The sequence below is a fragment of the Esox lucius genome, chromosome 22 (assembly GCF_011004845.1).
Source record: "Esox lucius isolate fEsoLuc1 chromosome 22, fEsoLuc1.pri, whole genome shotgun sequence".
Lineage (NCBI taxonomy): Eukaryota > Metazoa > Chordata > Actinopteri > Esociformes > Esocidae > Esox > Esox lucius.
Genome location: NC_047590.1, coordinates 19202768 through 19222038, shown reverse-complemented (window position 1 = coordinate 19222038; position 19271 = coordinate 19202768). Strand labels below are relative to the sequence as shown.

At 40.1% G+C, this 19271-nt stretch overlaps 1 long non-coding RNA gene across 1 annotated transcript in view; it reads right to left on the bottom strand.

Annotated features, from left to right (window-relative positions):
- Positions 1-1653: 1653 nt before the first annotated feature.
- LOC117593721 overlaps positions 1654-19271 on the bottom strand; it is a 39965-nt gene continuing 22347 nt past the window's right edge. Inside the window, exons 2-3 of the long non-coding RNA XR_004575131.1 lie at positions 2016-2065; positions 1654-1793 (exon numbers count right to left, since the gene is read on the bottom strand). This is a non-coding gene — a long non-coding RNA (uncharacterized LOC117593721). The remainder of the gene's footprint in view (positions 1794-2015; positions 2066-19271) is intronic.

Here is a 19271-nt window from a genome sequence, read left to right as displayed (position 1 = left end):
GTTGTCACCTGAAATGGTTTTCAATTTCACAGGTGTGCCTTGTCAGGGTTAATTAGTGGAATTTCTTTGGGTTAACAGCAGGTCAGATTAGAGACCACTTGAATGCCACACAGAGTTCTAGCAGCAGACACATCTCTAGAACAACTGTTAAGAGGAGACTGCGCGAATCAGGCCTTTATGGTCAAGTAGCTGCTAGGAAACAACTGCTAAGGAGAGGCAACAAGCAGAAAAGATTTGTTTGGGCCAAGAAACACAAGGAATGGACATTTGACCAGTGGAAATCTGTGCTTTGGTCTGATGAGTCCAAATTAAAGATCTTTGGTTCCAACTGCCGTGTCTTTGTGCGACGCAGAAAAGGTGAACGGATGGATTCTACGTGCCTGGTTCCCACCGTGAAGCATGGAGGAGGAGGTGTGATGGTGCTTTGCTGGTGACACTGTTGGGGATTTATTCTAATTTGAAGGCATACTGAACCAGCGTGGCTACCACAGCATCCTGCAGCGACATGCCATCTCATCCGGTTAACGTTTAGTTGGACCATCATTTATTTTTCAACAAGACAATGACCCCAAACACCTCCAGGCTGTGTAAGGGCTATTTGACCAAGAAGGAGAGTGATGGAGTGCTGCGCCAGATGACCTGGCCTCCACAGTCACCGGACCTGAACCCACTCGAGATGGTTTGGGGTGAGCTGGACGGCAGAGTGAAGGCAAAAGGGTCAACAAGTGCTAAGCATCTCTGAGAACTCCTTCAAGACTGTTGGAAAACCATTTCAGGTGACTACCTCTTGAAGCTCATCAAGAGAATGCCAAGAGTTTGCAAAGCAGTAATCAGAGCAAAGGGTGGCTACTTTGAAGAAACTAGAATATAAGACATGTTTTCAGTTATTTCACAATTTTGGTAAGTACATAATTCCACATGTGTTCATTCATAGTTTTGATGCCTTCAGTGAGAATCTACAATGTAAATAGTCATGAAAATAAAGGAAACACATTGAATGAGAAGGTGTGTCCAAACTTTTGGCCTGTACTGTATGTTTGACTAAATGATTGGATTATTTTAGACAAATGTATGTGTTTGATGTTTATGTAGCTAAGATGAATCAATCATTCAATGTCCATGCGAAAAAAGGATAATAAAATAATTCCAAGATAGCAACCTGAAGCAGAGCATGCTGGGAACATTTTAATTTTAAACTATTGAGTAAAAGTCAGTATAACAAACATTTTGAGTAATTGGGAACATTTCTCTAACTTTGAGTTACGCTTAGAAGAAACATTTGAGTGAGCAATACAGAAATGGTTTCCAGACCAGAACATTTTTGCAAGGTCCATCTCAGTCTCCGATCTTGAATTTATGGTCTGTGGTCTAAAATAGGAGGTTAATACATTGTACTATAATCATACATTTTGAAGAACTATTGGGGGTTCCAGTTTAAAGAATACTCTAAGAAAATGTTCTTTTTAGAGTGGACAGTCAGAACACATTCACTTTACTTAAACCTGCGTCCACAGGATATGCTGCAGCATGTGGGGTTTTTGGTTTGTGCAGCAGAGAGAACTCTTAATTTGATATTATAAGTTGGTCTCATACCACTTCCTGGTGCCATCGGTACAGTCATCTTCTACAGGGGCGGCTACCTGATTGGCTGCAGCACAGGTGAGATGGTCACTGGCAGTTATGTTTTCATATATACTGTCTGGCGGTGAGTTGGACCAGCACTTTTGCTGGGCTTGGTGGGGACTAGGTTTTGGTCGTGGGGATACTGGCTCAGTCAGTGGTATAGCTATGTTCTGTAACAAGGAAGCAGTATTTAAGCTCAGGTTATTTCAAACCCCACCCTTGATTATAATGTCCCACACCTGGGACAGACAGACAATGTACAAGACAAGACAAGCACCTGAATAGTCCACCATGTTACATAATGGAAACTATAGAAAGATCATTCAGAATCTTTAGATTGCAAATATACAGCAAAGTAATTGTGAGTGGTATCAAGTGTATTTCTGTTTTACCTGTCTCTCTGGTTGTTCCTCTATTTCTGGTTGTCTTGATGGACAGACACCTACAATTTGAAGGGTATATATTAAAAATATATGTAATGTATAACGGGGAGAGACACAGGGAATGGACAAAGAGGGCCTTTATAGGTATTTAACTAACAAGAGGAGAACGGGGAGGAGGTGAAAGAGAGGAGGTGAAGGGGAAATCCAACTCAAAAGACAAACTCCTTTCATAGGGAGGCAGCATCAGTCCCTGGGCAGCCTCTCAGTGGTGTCTTGGGCAAACCAAGGCATCATTTCCATGTCTGACAGTGTGAGGTTTTGTGTTTGGTTTTGGTTTGGTCTTGAATGTGCCCTGTTTTCATTCATTGTTTTGAATGTTGCCAATTATTTTTACTATTATCGTTTGCACCTGTGTCTCATTTGCCCCCATATATGAGTTCTGTGTTTTCTGTCAGTAATTGTGAGGTATTGTTTGTGTTTGCAACTCTACTGAACCTTCTCTTCCTGAACATTCCATAGTTTGATCTAAGTATCATAAAAGACTGTTTGGTATCCTGACTTTCGCCTGCCGACTGACCGCTTCTCTGGATTTCCCCATTGTACTTCAGCCTCCTATCTACGTTGCTTCATCAGTTACCGACCATCTGCCTGCCCTTTCACTTCACTACAGCCTGTCCCCTTTGCTCTGCCCCTTCCTCCCTAATAAATGTCTTGCGTTCTGTGCTTGGATCCACCCCCCCATCCAACCAACCAGTTCTGTGTGCATTCATTACAAGCAGGTGAAACATACAACCAACAGACATTTGAATTAATTGAAGCTATAGCGGATTATAATCAGTGTGAATTACATTTTGATTGGCTGATATCCGTGGTATTTTTAAACAATAAGGAATTAGGTGGTGTGGTATATTGGTTCCCAATGCAGATAGTAGACTAAAAAGCAATGTGATGACAGTCTCAAATACCACAACTATTAGCCAATCAGTATTCAGGATTCAAACCTGAGACTTTATAACTTGGCAATAAGTTACAAGGGGGTGTGGTGTATTTCCATTATTACACAGCTAAGAGCTGTTCTTACATACATCGCATCTTGACAGTTTTAACTTCTGGATATTGGCCATATTACCACACTTCCTCCAGCATTATTGTTTAAATATATATATTTGTTTACAAACACTAAAAATAAAGTTACAACTCTTAACAAGTTTTACTGTACAAAGTTACTAGTCTCTTTTGCTCTTTTTAGACATTGAGCATAGTGTCTTACCGAGCGACCAAACACTGAAGAAATAAAGAATGACTGACTAAAAAGCAACTTCAGTTTATGTCTGCAGTTCCCAGGGGGAATTAAAGACATAAAACAAATTTCGGGCCCTGCTCTGTTTTTGTGTGATGAAGAGTGGTCCTGGAATAGAAAGGTAAAGGGCAAGCTCTAATTTATAAACGGTAGAAGGCAGAGCATTTGGTCAAGGTGCTAGTCCTCTCACCAAGCCTTGTACCATGTCTTGACAGTTTGTCAGTGGATTGAGTGTTAATCCATTAGGGGTCAAACCAGTTCCTTCCCTTTAGAAACAGCTGTCATAGACATATTCTAAAGGTGGATTTTAATAGGCTATCAACATGCTGTTACAGAAAATAATAAAAAAAAAACAATTGAACTAATTAAAAAAAAAACAATTGAAAAACTAAATAAATGTTTGTCCACATAGTGACAGGATGTAAATGTTTCAACCTGCGTGTTTATAAAATAGTCAGTAAAATTATTAAAATAGCATAAATAACATTAAGAATGAGCCTTAGTGATACAGACACAACAAAAATAATCTGGGGTTTCTCGTACGACAGAGTTTGTGTTTGCTACTCAAACATCTGTTATGGTTTATTTCAAGGGATTGGAAGAATTTGACAAACTCCTTAGTTTAAAGGACCACCCTGTATATTTAGTTTAATGAACAGCCTAGCTTGCTTCATATGATAAAACAGTAAAATGTAATGCACACAGGGACTCTGCAGCATTGGTTAATCCTGGACAACCCTGAACACTTGTCCTCCTTGAAACCATTTCTTGCAAAATGAGGGAGCATGCTCGTTGATTGCCTACCTGAAGCAAATGGCTTTCATTTGTTTGTAGGGTCAATTTATTCTGTAACTCTTTTATGTTTTGTATGCTATGCATGCTATGCTTGGAGAAAGTGTTAAAATCTGCTCTCTTACCTGTTTCATTCTTCTGATTAACAACTGTGGTGCCTTCCACACTCTCTGAAATGAAACACTAGATCTTAGATGCAGGCAGAGTTTGCTTCCATGAGTAATGAATTCATCATTAACAAATTAACAAATCAAATGGAAATACAGTTAATAATTTTCTTACCTGTGACAGTAACATTGATACTATGACTCCCAGCGGTTTCAAATGTACATTGGTATAAACCAGAATAATTTCTGGATATGCTTTTGAATATCAGAAATTAGGTCCCATTATTTCTCCTTCTTTGAACATATTACAATAACAGAGGAAATAATGAAGGACACTGAAATAGTCCGACTGCATCCCATGGTGAAGAAAACCCATGACCTCTTTAACCTTTGGAGACTGAAGAAATTCCGTTTGACCCAGAGAACCACTACAAACTCAACAATCTCAGGCTGAATCAACGCCAATGTCAGCCACCAGAATCCTGTTAGAGCTACTACCATCTAGCAGACAGAGTTGGTTCAAGAGCATCATGACAGAAAACAGCTTCTTTAAGACTGTTAAACCTACAACGTATCTGCCCTGGATGATGCACAGGCTACACACCCATCATTTTTCCTTTTTGTATCCTTTAGCCTTTTTGTCATTTTAAATCTTTATCAATAAGAAATACAAGTTAACTAATTTGAACTCATAATGAGTGTTTTTTTTTGTCTAACTTACCGTAGATGCCCAATAGGAGGAGAAGCCCAACCAGGATGGAGTGAGACAGGCCGGTCAGGTACCAGCGGTGGTTGGACCTCATGGTGATGTCTAACACATGGACCTTCTTTGAAGAAAAGGTTAGAGTGGAAGTGAAGATGGTTGAGAATGACTGATCATCTGAGTGTTGGTGTTGTCTGTGTGTCTGAAAGAGTGATATAAACTGGGTGTCATCCCTCTCTCTCTCTGCTTGTACAGATACACATTGAAAGGTCTCTCACCTTTCACCTTCCAAACTGGCCAATGTCTGTCACTTCCTGAGAGTTCATGATAACATTTCTTTCTTTCAGTTTTATATTTCCAGTACAGTAAGATTACTAAGGTACCAAACATATGTATAAAAGCAATATGCAATAATTTCAATTATATTTATTTAAAACTGGGACAGGCCTGGGTCCTAAATGAAATGACTGAGGGGGCATTTTTTTAAATCAATTTACAAACCATTTGAAGTGGGGGGGTCACAGATTCTATCTGGACTGGCAATGCCCCTGTGGATACGTTTAGAGCACATTTCACCAAATTGCCAGTGACCATCAACAATGAGCATTTACTAATTAAACTCAGTCACAACATCAAACTGCCGTCAGTTGAAAACTCTGGTGAGGACAACGAGCACACATATGTGGTTGTTAAGATGGTTTATGATTGTTTGTGCAGAAATTCTTTGTTTCATCGGACAAAAAAACACACAATTTAAAAATCGGTTCATTAGAGAGAACATTTAAATAAAACTCTCTTAGGAGACCTTATAAATTGGATATCTATAGTTAGGAACAGTGGAGAAGCTATATAGATGTAACTTATTGCGGCTCTGTCGCTGTCCAAATTGAACTAACGTTTCCTGTAAATTATTTTCCATTAAGCTATCTTAGATGGTTTCACATTGTGGTTGGGAAAGTCATCAGTGACCACAGTATTACAACAGAGGAAGTTTATTGGAAATGTGCTTTTTATACAGACCGGAGACAAATTGAAGAAAAAGGGACAGCCAATATCAACGGCTGAACTTGGGGTTTATTTTTGCCTCATGTACGTGTACAATAGAATTTAAAGGTAACAACCAATTAATGTGTGCTATTTCTGGTGGATTTTTGTACAAGTACAGGTGCTGTTCCTAAAATTAAAATATCATCAAAAAGTAAACATCTTATCTTTCTAAGCCGAAGTTCACAGAAAGCTGGTGAGACATGTAGACTAACCATGCATAGGAGGGGAACACAGTGGGCTGTACTGAATGTACAGGTGCTGGTCATAAAATTATACAATCATCAAAAAGTTTATTTATTTCAGTAATTCCATTCAAAAAGTGAAACTTGTATAATGTATACATTCATTTCACACAAACTGATATATTTCAAGTGTTTATTTCATTTAATTTTGATGATTATAACTGACAACTAATGAAAATCCCCAAATTCAGTATCTCAAAAAATTTGAATATTGTGAAAAGGTTCAATATTGAAGTGCCACACTCTAATCAGCTAATTATCCCAAAACACCTGCAAAGGCCTTTAAATTGTCTCTCAGTCTAGTTCTGTAGGCAAAACAATCATGGGGAAGACTGCTGACTTGACAGCTGCCCAAAAGACGACCATTGACACCTTGCACAAGGAGGGCAAGACACAAAAGGTAATTGCTAAAAAGGCTGGCTGTTCACAGAGCTCTGTGTCCAAGCACATTAATAGAGAGGCAAAGGGAAGGAAAAGATGTGGTAGAAAAAAGTGTACAAGCAATAGGGATAACCGCACCCTTTAGAGGTTTGTGAAACAAAACCCATTCAGAAATGTGGGGGAGATTCATAAAGACTGGACTGCAGCTGGAGTCAGTGCTTCAAGAACCACCACGCACAGACGTATGTAAGACATGGGTTTCAGTTGTTGCATTCCTTGTGTCAAGCCACTCTTGAACAAGACACAGCGTCAGAAGTGTCTTGCCTGGGCTAAAGACAAAAAGGACTGGACTGCTGCTGAGTGGTCCAAAGTCATGTTCTCTGATGAAAGTACATTTTGCATTGTTGGTGTTGGTGTTGGTGTTGGTGTTGGTGTTGGTGTTGGTGTTGGTGTTGGTGTTGGTGTTGGTGTTGGTGTTGGTCCACTATGTTTTCAGAGGTCCAAGGTCACCGCAGCCGTCTACCAGGATGTTTTAGAGCACTTCATGCTTCCTGCTGCTGACCAACTTTATGGAGATGCAGATTTCATTTTCCAACAGGACTTGGCACCTGCACACAGTGCCAAAGCTACCAGTACCTGGTTTAAGGACCACGGTATCACTGTTCTTAATTGGCCAGCCAACTCGCCTGACTTTAACCCTATAGAAAATCTGCCAGACCCAACAATGCAGAAGAGCTGAAGGCCACTATCAGAGCAACCTGGGCTCTCATAACACCTGAGCAGTGCCGCAGACTGATCGACTCCATGCCACGCCGCATTGCTGCAGTAATTCAGGCAAAAGGAGTCCCAACTAAGTATTGAGTGCTGTACATGCTCATACTTTTCATGTTCATACTTTTCAGTTGGCCAACAGTTCTAAAAATCATTTTTTTGTATTGATCTTAAGTAATATTCAAATTTTCAGATATACTGAATTGGGGATTTTCATTAGTTGTCAGTTATAATCATCACAATTAAAATAAATAAACATTTGAAATATATCAGTCTGTGTGTAATGAGTTAATATAATATACAAGTTTCACTTTTTGAATGGAATTACTGAAATAAATCAACTTTTTGATGATATTCAAATTTTATGACCAGCACCTGTATGCATCAGTGCATGCTATTTTGGGTAATATAGACCTAGACCACAACCCCTTGCACAGTAAAAGAGGAGGGGTTTCCACAAATATCTTATCTTTTCGCTAGATGAAAAAGTCATTTAATGACAACTATATTGATTGTGACTGTATCAATGTCATTCATGAAGGAAAGACAAATGAACATTGTTGTGCCATAAAATAGTTTTGGCAGTGTAAAGTTTATCGTCAGTCTCGCTAGCAATTGCTCAGTTCCAATTTTTGTCTCTCAGAAATATTTATCCACCATGTCGCACAACAATATACAGTATCTCACAAAAAGTGAGTACACCCCTTACATTTTTTTAAATATTTGATTATATCTTTTCATGTGACAACACTGATGAAATAACCCTTTGCTACAATGTAAAGTAGTGAGTGTACAGCTTGTATAACAGTGTACATTTGCTGTCCTCTCAAAATAACTCAACACACAGCCATTAATGTCTAAACCGCTGGCAACAAAAGTGAGTACACCTTTATCAGCGTTCACACCCTTGCCACAAGAACAGAAACGGAGAACAAATATAAACCAGTGACTCCGCCCCCAAAAGGCATTGAAGAGAGGACATCCCAGGGGAGATGAGAGCCTACCTGGCAAAGTGAGCAAGGATGCTTTTAAATCCAGTGCCTTTCTGTTCTACTTCACAAGTCTGGGCCAGACCACACTTAATTAAAACAAGACCGTTTTAAAATGTCGAAGCATAAAAATGAAGTCACGTTGAGCGCTGCAGTCCACTTCTGTCGAAAGTGTTGGCTTGAAACTCCATGCTAGTTTGTGTTTTATGTTGATAGATCAAGTAAAAACAGAGATCAGGATAATTTACATTTGATATAAAAATCATATTTACGCATGCGTAAAAGAATGCAAGATGGGATGGAACAGGCGTTGCATTTATTTTAATATATTCGTCATTCTTTGTCATATAATGAAACTGAGAAGAATGGCCGGAAAATGTATCATTTTTCAAATCTGATTTTGTGTTTTGGGGTGTTTTTGGGTCAAGTATGTTTTTACAGTATGTCAAAGTGAAAAACTAATTGTCAGGTCATAGGGGTGATGTTGTGTTGGCAAAAGAAGATTCCAAACATTAGTACGGTAAACATTTTTTATGTAGTTTTAAAGGCAAAATCAGATATACTGTACTCAGAAATGGCCAAAATAACACAAGACTCCTAATTAAGGAGGAAGATAGACTACCCCAACGTTGTAAATCTGCATTAACTCCTGTGATCAGACTTACAAAGTTGATGTCTTCACTATTATTCTACAAAGGGCAAAATAGCAAAAATTAAGAAATTCCCTTAAATTAGTAGGTGTGTGAAAACCTTTGACTGGTACTGAAATCCAACAGGAGTGCCGGCTCTAGCCTTTGCGGGGGCCCTAAACAAAATTTGATTTGGTGCCCCCTCTCACTTATCAGTCCGGGGCCGCTTATGTCGATTATGCCTAGAACCGGTCCTGTTCAACAGTCACAGCACTGTCTGGAGGCAGACTAAATGGGCCGTTTGTTACTTTATTGAACATCCCACTTACAATCTATACCAAGCAATTTTTTCCAAACTCTGCAGAATTATCTCAACAAAAAACACAAGTGAATTAAAATACACACATGTTCAATATTGTTAAAAACCAAAGGTCTGAAAAATCTGGCCCCTAATTAAGTAAGATTCAAGTATGTTAGGTTCTAATTATGGATACAACAGTGAATAACTATATCAATATTGCATGTTTAGATGACCAACTGATTAACAAACACAAATGAGCTGTGCCCAGAGTCTTTAGTCAAAATCCAGATCAGCTACATAGACAACCTGCTAAAAGTGCAACACAAACAGGTGGACCCTGGGCAGGGACAGCCACGACTCTGGTCAGTAAGTCCCAAGGTCCTGTCCAATGTACTCCTAAGACTTAAATGCTCCTAAGAATTAACAGAACACCAGAGAAATAAAAATGGTGATCATGAGGTAAAAACTCAGTAAAGACCTGGTAGAGGACTTGGGCCCTGTTAGAATTCGACCGTTTCGTATAGTGGTTGTAATAATTATCGCATGCCCGTTTGTCAAGGTAGAGAGAAATTATATTATTTATTGCAGCATTAGAAAGTTTTTCCAAGAGATCAGGTTTCCAAGACAGTTACCCCCATGCCAAATGGTCAATGTAAACATTCCTGGGGTTAGTAGAGATAATCTAAACAGAGAGGTTTCTGTTGTTCTCATTATCTAGGCACATTCACCTACAATGAAATGTACATTCACATTGTAATTGTTAATGCTCAGATTCCACAGCCCCATTGATGCAGACTCCAATTTAACTATTAGTCTTTGTTTAGGCTATAAACATTGCAAGCGAAAATGATGGACTTCTTTATTTTCCATGTAATTCATGTAATAACACATACATTTTGTATCAACTAAGAATAACAGTGCTGTCAGAGTGGCCCTCCTAGAGGGACAAGCGTCACAAGAGCGTTTCATAGTGATTCATTTCAATCACCGATCAACCATTATCAGAAAACCCTGTTAAAAACAGCCATGTATCTGATTAGTCTATGAGTTCCCTGCGCTGCACAAACCAAACCACCACAGACTGCAGTGTACTGATGCTAAATAAAGCAGATGTGTTCTGAGTGTCTGAGTCCTTGTTCTATCTCAACTAGTAAGACCTTCTCAACTTAACCGCTACAAGTCCTGGAACAGGAAACAAAGACCACAACTGTCTATTATACATTTCATGCAAGAATATAGACAGTTAACCGGTGATAAGTTAGTGTGATTGCTGTAACTGCAAGCAAACGGATGGTGCAACAGTCTTTTTCAAGTGATGTACATATCTATATATATTTAAATACTTTTTTTTGTTCAAGGGGAAGGGGTAGAGGTATTTCAATAAGATAGGGCATTAAAAGTGGGATAAAATGATGTGTCTGTACTATTTGTACTTTGTATGTTTTATGTCCAATAATTAAAAATATATACAATATGAAGCTGTAAAACTAAGTAAAAGAAAGATATATACAGTGATGTAAAAATATGAACATGAGGCAGAGAATGTGACAAGTTTGACCTTTCGTCATTCAACATTAGATTTTCAATAACCCATCACAGCTCCAACAACTGTCTCTGTGAATAAGAAAAGATGACAAGATGAGACCAGTACAAATCAAAGATAAAAAGGGGAAAGTCACTTCAACAACTACATAGCACTAGTACTGATCCAGACATCATTGGTGACTGGGGGCAAAGATTGACCTAGATCACAATACCACAAACATAACACATGAGCATAACATGGTCCTTATTATTATTTTGAATTAGTAAACAATTAACATTTAATTCAGGTTGAATTGTTACAATTCTTTATAGAAACTTAAAAAATCTGTAACCCAATCGCCAATGATCTTGGGGTCACAAAGGTCCCAGAATTACAATTAGATGCCAACTCAATGCTAACATGCATTTTGCCTTGTGTTTAAAACTAGCTTTGATGTTGAGCAGTGCATGAATTTAATGACATCCATGTTTTAAATTCTTTAGGCAGAGCAGTTGTTCAACTGTTGTTTTACATGTTGCGCCAGAGGAAGCAGTCTGAAGGGCTGTGGAGACTGTGGAGGGTCCAGACTATTGATAGAGTGCTGTTGCATGGATGCCATTGACTGAACTGTTAAAATATTGCCTACCTACATCTCACTCACGTGAGATAGTGGCGACCTCTGGTGGTACAATCATGAACTGATCTGTATAAAAGAGGAAGATCAGTGATAAAGGGCAACCTTCATTTTAGCAGCATTTTCAGACGTATGGTACATGTTATAATGTGAGTCTGCTACAATCTGAAAAAGTGAGGGAATAAGAAGGCAGTTGGTTAAAGATGGCTGATTTAATTCATACTCACCTGAAAATTCCTTCTGTAAGCATAACATTTTACAACATAAACAAACTATGATTTACAGAATTGTACAAAAATAATAATGTGTAACACAATTCAGCTCAAATATAATAAATAATAATTTTCAACAATTTAAGAGATATACAGATGTGTAGATCAGCAATGACTATCTTGATCAGCTGTGAACGGAACAGAAATAAATAGAGCTGCCACATAACTTAGGTTTAGAAATTCGGGTTTTATATTAAATGGTCAATTATTCATTAATCCAAACTCTGGATAATATGTGGTGTCGTGTTTTAGAATTCAAAAACAAGTGCCAACCGAATCCAGAATTGACTCTGCCATCCTAGCCTCCAAGGGACAGATACGAGTTTTGACGTTGTGGATCGGGGAACAGCCCCAAAGGGGTGGGACGTCCAAGAACCCAGATGTGTCTGCATGAAGAGCCCAGGGAGGGATGTATGGTTGTGGTTTCCCTGAAGGTAGGGAGGGGAAGGTCCTCTTGTTGCTCCAAAGACAAGAACCATAAGCACAGAATCAAGCTTCAACTGGAAGCCAGTGTGGAGTGAGAAGGAGCAGGTGTCATAGGAGAACTTGGGAAGGTTGAACACCAGGCAGGCTGCTGAATTCTGAATAAGTTGCAGGGGTTTGGTGGCACACGTTGGGAGCCCCAACAAGAATGAGTTGCAATAATCCAGACATAATAGGAAAAGTACCTGGGCTGCTTCCTGAGTGAGTTAAGAAGAGAGTTGGTTAGAGACCAAGTGTCTTGTAAAGGTAAAACAAGAGGGATACTTTTGAAATGTTTTAAAATGCAAGTGCACAAATTTTGGTTTTACATTACATTTACATTACATTTACATTACATGTGGATACCCCCAAGGGTTCAGAATAACTACAAGTTGAACGGTTTTAAATGTGTAAAATAATTTAAAAAAAAATGATTTTCTTCCACATCCATTTTCTCCCCCCTCAAATTCTGATAATCATTGAAAATGCCCATATGGGGTCACTGAACTGCCTTTGGGATGGCAGACCGGGGTGGTGGTCCCTCTTTTTAAGAAGGGGGACCGGAGGGTGTGTTCCAACTATAGGGGGATCACACTTCTCAGCCTCCCTGGGAAAGTCTATGCCAGGGTTCTGGAGAGGAGAATACGGTCGATAGTAGAACCTCGGATTCAGGAGGAACAGTGTGGTTTTCGTCCGGGCCGTGGAACACTGGACCAGCTCTATACCCTCTACGGGGTGTTGGAGGATTCATGGGAGTTTGCCCAACCAGTCCACATGTGTTTTGTGGATTTGGAGAAGGCATTCGACTGTGTCCTTCGCGGTGTCCTGTGGAGGGTGCTTCGGGAATATGGGGTCCTGGGTCCTTTGCTAAGGGCTGTCAGGTCCCTGTACGACCGAAGCAGGAGCTTGGTCCGCATTGCCGGCAGTAAGTCAGACTTGTTCCCAGTGCATGTTGGACTCTGGCAGGGCTACCCTTTGTCGCCGGTTCTGTTCATAATTTTTATGGACAGAACTTCTAGGCGCAGCCAGGGGCAGGAGGGTGTCAGGTTTGGGGACAACACGATTTCGTCTTTGCACTTTGCGGATGATGTTGTCGTGTTGGCCCCTTCAAACCAGGACCTTCAGCATGCGCTGGGACGGTTTGCAGCCGAGTGTGAAGCGGTGGGGATGAGAATCAGTACCTCCAAATCCGAGGCCATGGTCCTCAGTCGGAAAAGGGTGGCTTGCCCACTTCATGTTGGTGGAGAGTGCCTGCCTCAAGTGGAGGAGTTTAAGTATCTAGGGGTCTTGTTCACGAGTGAGGGAAGGATGGAACGGGAGATTGACAGACGGATCGGTGCAGCTTCTGCAGTAATGCGGTCGATGTATCGGTCTGTCGTGGTGAAGAAAGAGCTGAGCCGCAAGGCGAAGCTCTCAATTTACCGGTCAATCTACGTTCCTACTCTCACCTATGGTCATGAGCTTTGGTTCATGACCGAAAGGACAAGATCCCGAATACAGGTGGCCGAAATGAGCTTTCTCCGCAGGGTGGCTGGGCGATCCCTTAGGGTGAGAAGCTCGGTCACCCGGGAGGAGCTCGGAGTAGAGCCGCTGCTCCTCCACATCGAGAGGGGTCAGCTGAGGTGGCTTGGGCATCTGTTTCGGATGCCTCCGGAACGCCTTCCTGGGAAGGTGCTCCGGTCCCGTCCCACCGGGAGGAGACCCCGGGAAGACCTAGGACACGCTGGAGGGACTATGTCTCCCGGCTGGCCTGGGAACACCTCAGTGTCCCCCCGGAAGAGCTGGAGGAAGTGTCTGGGGAGAGGGAAGTCTGGGCATCTCTGCTTAGACTGCTTCCCCCGCGACCCGGCCCCGGATGAAGCGGAAGAAGATGAATGAATGAATGAAGGATGAATAATGTATTATACAAATTATTGTAATCCATTACAAATTATCTGTAAAATGATCTGTAAAATAGACATTATTATTTTACAGAACAGTTGCATTATGGAGGCTGTGGTCCTCAGCCAGTGCAGAAGTAAATGTGCTCAGACCTGAAGGTGTCAAGAAGAAGCAGCAAAGACAGATCCAATTAAGCCATACGTAGCTGAACTGGTAAAAACTATTGCTATTGACTTGGTTTAATGTGAATCAATGTTAAAACATAAACAATTGGGTTGATTCACAGACCTGGGATGTACAGAGGTGCCACAACCTGGAGAAAATGGAAAAGGAGCTCCACAATGAACTGCAGGTTGAGCGTCACCTATCTATGCAGTTCACTAGAAAGGTATGAAAACATCTAGCATTTTTATCTAGGATGGACTTAATAAAACGAGGTTGTATTACTGAATGTTATTCTCTCTCTGTCTTTCAGATCACTCTGGATGGCCTGAAAAAGTATAGGCCTTCATTGAAGGAGGAAATTAAATAAATCCTCATGTCTGTCTTCTCTGGCAATGAAACCAGCACATTCCTCAATAGGGCCAAGGATCTTGTCCAGGAGTTGAAGTCCCTGGCATGCCAACATTTTCCTGAATCATCACAAAGACAAGTGAACATGTTAGAAAGAACTGTTTATAATTATAAACATAATAAGGATACATTAGATTCAAACTTATTACTCGGTTTGTACATCACAGAAAACCCTGAAATCATCTCACCACACTAATACCATTAGTGAGGAAGTCTCAGCACCTTTAGTATGTAAAATAACTTAGGTATGCCCCTGAGCCCAGCTTGTGCATTCAGTCCCAACATGTTCAGGTTATTTCAAACAAATAACTGGTTTGTTTGGGTCACCAAAGTCCCATTTGTATAGCCTATCCTGCCCATGCTATGTCTGTAACTGAGCAGGCGGATATAGATATCTGGATATCTTAATACCAGGTAGAGAAATTACCTGGAGGAGAAATATGATCAACAGTTTCATGTTTTTCAGTTTAATTTCTGCCTGTATAGTCCTTCATCACATGAAAGCAATACATAAGTATTTTATAAAGCCGTGGATGCGAGAACGCGCTGCACCTGTCATTATTTTAGTGTGACCACATTTTCAAACCCCCAAACCGGGAGCCTTTAGTTACCGCACGTTAATGCACGCGCACATGTATCCGCTTATGCTCACATTTTGGTCATCATGCGTGCTTGTGGATGGTGGAGCACTTTGAGATTTGATGACAATTGATGCTTTGCTACGCGGTTCAAAGTTGTTTGTTTGGCTCCGACTCGTGTGTGGAAACCGGGACAATTTGGCAGTGAATGTCGGAAACCGCGACCTTTTAGTGTTTTATAGATATTTGTCGGGACCCGGGACACCCAGCTTGAAACCAGGACAATCCCAGGCAAACCGGGACTTCTGGTCACTGGTCATTATTTATATGACACAACCGTAATTAATGAGGGTGTGGCGATCATCAACCTCTGAATTGACAGCTTTCAGCATTAATTATAGCCTGAAACGGCTATTTAACCTCTTTCACGAGGTTAATAAGCGCAGTTACGGAACCCTTTTTCAGGTCTCAGCCTAGAGCCCTTAAGAAGCTAGAGCAACTTCTGCCACCATTAGGGTAACTGCCTGACCCAGGACCACTGTTTGTTTTTTTAATACTCTCACTTGTCAATTTAAGACCTGTTAGCTAATCAAGATGCCAGGCATCAAAATTATATTTACCATTTAAGTATGTCGATAGTATAGCCTGAGTAACTAAGGAAAAGTAAGGTAAAGCAAGTTGAATTGTCTAGCACATTAAATACACAAACAAACTATACAAACGCATGAACAATAGAAATTAGAAACAGAAAATGCAGATGGGTCAGTCCTACAATCCAGTGCCTTTTGTGTCCCCATTATTAAGTGCTACATATCTTCAGCAAAATGTTTTTATTTTTTTATAAATGACTTTATGAAATTATGCACTTTTTAAACACCATCTACTATAAAATTAAACTTGTATCTCAATGTAAATTACATTTATATTAAATACTTCGTTGTCAGTTAATCCTAGCTGAATTGCCATGTCCCCAACCATTTTCAGTCACCTTCAGGTAGAAATATCATTTTAAAAATCCAAAATATTTCAATCTTTTTAATAATAATTATCTAATAATCAAACTACTGTGGAATCTGAGCATTAACAATTACAATATGAATGTACACAATTTTCCAATAAACGTGAGCGAACTTCTCCCTCGATTTGATACGGGTTCTACATTATGTGACCACTATACGAAACCGCCGATTTCTAACACTACACATGATGTATTGAGATTCCTCCATTTTTTATTATAAAAAAAATTCATTTTCTTGTGCCACTTAATTTACTGTGCACCCTGGTATGCTGATGAAAAATCTGTAAAATAATGGACTTGGGAGGCCAACCATGAAAAGCAAAGTAAGTATAATTTTACCTATTTTTAAAAATGTTTTAGAACATTTAATGTATGGTGTAAAGCGAGACACATTCACTCTGTTATGCTAATTTGAAATGGAAAGGATTACAATTTTAACATTGAATATGTTTGATAAATAAAGTATTTTCTTTCTCAAGTGATAACCATGTGCTAGCATGTTCTTCACCACAGGAGGAGCACATGCCATCATTAGCTAAAAATGTCCGCCGTCGTCCACCCTGTTATGCCTTGCATTGTAACAGGGTGGACATTTTGACACAAGATGGACATGAAGACATATAAAGAAATGAGTCAAGTTAATTACTGCTATCAATATATGTTAGAATTCATCATTATAATTTTTTTTATGTTGTTAAACAAGTAAATACGGACAGCATGCATTTTATAGGGAGTTGCAGCATTAAGAGCTGCAGAAAGGCAAAGGAGGTACAGGGGATGCCTGGATGCTGACCCTGAAAGACAGCCACGTTATCTTGTTAAGTGAGTGAGGAAAATGGAGAAAAGAGGGGAAAGGAAAAAATATATATATATATAAAACTTTAGGTACATATTTACAGTGGGGAGAAAAAGTATTTGATACACTGCTGATTTTGTACGTTTGTTATAAATTTATTTGCAATTTAATGAGTGAAATAAGTATTTGATCCCCTCTCAATCAGAAAGATTTCTGTCTCCCAGGTGTCTTTTATACAGGTAACGAGCTGAGATTAGGTGCACACTCTTAAAGGGAGTTCCCCTAATCTCTGCTTGTTACCTGTATTAAAGACAGCTGTCCACAAAAGCAATCAATCAATGAGATTCCAAACTCTCCACCATGGCAAAGACCAAAGAGCTGTCCAAGGATGTCAGGGACAAGATTGTAGACCTACACAAGGCTGGAATGGGATACAAGACCATCGCCAAGCAGCTTGGTGAGAAAGTTACAACAGTTGGTGCAATTATTAGCAAATGGAAGAAACACAAAAGAACTGTCAATCTCCCTTGGTCTGGGGCTCCATGCAAGATCTCACCTCGTGGAGTTGCAATGATCATGAAAACGGTGAGGATTCAGCCCAGAACTACAGAGGAGGATCTTGTCAATGATCTCAAGGCAGCTGGGACCATAGTCACCAAGAAAACAATTGGTGACACATTACGCCTTGAAGGACTGAAATCCTGCAGCGCCTTGCACCATCAAACATGGAGGTGGAAACATTATGCTTTGGGGGTGTTTTTCTGCTTAGGGGACAGGACAACTTCATCACATCAAAGGGATGATGGACTCAGCCAGGGCATTGAAAATGGGTCATGGATGGGTCTTCCAGCATGACAATGACCCAAAACACACAGCCAAGGCAACAAAGGAGTGGCTCAGGAAGAAGCACATTAAGGTCCTGGAGTGGCCTAGCCAGTCTCCAGACCTTAATCCCATAGAAAATCTGTGCAGGGAGCTGAAGGTTTGAATAGCAAAATGTAAGCCCCAAAACCTTAATGACTTGGAGAAGATCTGCAAAGAGGAGTGGGACAAAATCCCTCCTGAGATGTGTGCAAACTTGGTGGCCAACTACAGGAATCGTCTGACCTCTGTGATTGCCAACAAGGGTTTTGCCACCAAGTACTAAGTCATGTTTTGCAGAGGGGTCAAATACTTATTTATGACATGCGTTTTTATGGATTTCCGTCGTTGTTATTCTGTCTCTCACTGTTCAAATAAACCTACCATTAAAATTATAGACTGATCATTTCTTTGTCAGTGGGCTAACGTACAATATCAGCAGGGGATACTTTTTTTTCCCCCTCTCACTGCATTCAATTATGAATTTAGTGAAGTAAACAAGTTTGAACAGTATTGAGAGCACATTTCATGAACAAAATCAACAGAAACAACAATGGTGAGTCAATATAAATAGTCACAGCCCCACAGTTACCTGTAACGTTTCCAAACCAGAGTTCAACTCGTTGCGGATTAGCAGTAACTGACCAGCACCATCAGGGTTTGAAGGTTTAGTAAGAGAATACGGATGCCTTACATATTCTCGCTTCGGAATAATATCAGCTGTCCCAAGTCCACTGAGAGTTTCTGATATGAAGCGGTGCCTTAAACACAACATTGGATTTCACCAAATTTGGGAGGAAAAAACCTGACAAACGCAGAATATCATAATTAGCTTACTTTAGTGATGATGATTAGCAGATTGAACAGGTGGTTGTACGGTGCTAGAGACATGGTGAAAATGGCTGTTTTTATTGGAATAGGTCTACATTTGACATGTTGTACTAGTGTAGGTGACAGGTGCAGAGGTTCATGAACAAAAGGTCTTTATATCCAAGCGGGACTCCAAGACATAAATGTCAAACAAGATGTTACATTAAACAATTACAAACAAGAAACACTGGGGCAGGAGAAACTCAAATATGGAAATAAAAGTCACATGAAAGAGTCGTGTTAGATGAGAGACAGGTGAAATCCCGGGCTGTCTCTAGATATTGAGATGATAGACTGTAAAAAACTTTTTTCACATTTTGATATATGAGCACAGACTGTATGGTTACAAGTCATCCAGTGACTGGAGTTAGTTGAGGCAATACCAGAAAGGCCAACCCGCTAGGAGTGACACGAGTGACAGCACCAGCACCAGCACCAGCACCTGCCACTCAATAGCCCACCCCACCTAATTATAAGACTTAATTTAAACAGATGAGTTAAAAAAAAAGTATCCCCCCCACACACTTGTCACA